Below are 1,114 nucleotides of genomic sequence, written 5' to 3' on the forward strand. Positions count from 1 at the left end.
CACTATTTTATAAGAATTCCAGCAATGTAAATTATATTCTCCCCGGTCACTTCTGTGACATTTTTTAAATAAAAAACAAAAACTCAATCTAAAGTACATCCGGTAAATAAACAAATAAATACTTCACTATACCGTCGGCGCAACTGTCAAACATGTCACTGTCGCTTCCCTCCCTCCCTCTCCCTCACCTTCCCAGCCAGGGTTTTGTGGTTATAGGGTTTAAGTTTTTATCTTATATAATATCACAGACTAAAGTTAGGAGAATATAATTTTCATTGCTAGAATCCTTACAAGACAGCAAATAATTTGAATATAAACGTTATATATTTTGCACAAGAGATAAAAATTTTAGCCCTTTGTAATAAAATTAATTAGAACTAAAATGTGTATGTCTAATGTGAACTATAGCATGTATATATTCAAACTAATCACTATCTTATAAGATTTCCAGCAATGTTAATTAAATTCTCCCATGTCAGTTGTGACATTTTGTAAGAGAAGAAACTTAAAGTCACTCTTAAGGACAGATAAATAAATAAGCACTAGACCTTGGCATCAACTGTCAAACATATCACCTCACCTCCCCCCCCCACCCCATCTTCCCATCAGCTGATCACTAGTACACAGACCATTTCACGTCCCATAATTTTAGCTGTTGATTTATGAGTGTTTGTTTTAGCATAATACAACAAAAATCAATGTTTTGTTTATTCTAGGAGATGGGCTGAGGTACATCTGGGTAGACTCCCAGTCTTTTTAGTATTTTGTGTTCCTCTCAAGTACCAAACTAAATTATTCCACTGAAACAACACTTCGATATCGTGCGAATTCGGTTTAAAGCGACCTCTCTTGGAACGTGTCTCGTGTTATATCGACACTACTGTATTATGTACACTCTCAGCAAAAACTTCTTGTACGCTATAAGCACTATGCAATCTGAAATATGAACGAAGAATCTGAAACCATTCTGAGATGACAAGTCCCATTTTGTGCATTCTCAGGGGTTCAAGAAGTTTTTGTGAGATTGTAAATTTTTGGGTGTTTATTAAGGCAGTTTTAGAACAGTTTATGCATATTTCTTGGCCTCTGGACCAAATTAATTTTATCCATTTAA

This window comes from Homarus americanus, unplaced genomic scaffold (assembly GCF_018991925.1).
Source record: "Homarus americanus isolate GMGI-L3 unplaced genomic scaffold, GMGI_Hamer_2.0 scaffold24260, whole genome shotgun sequence".
Lineage (NCBI taxonomy): Eukaryota > Metazoa > Arthropoda > Malacostraca > Decapoda > Nephropidae > Homarus > Homarus americanus.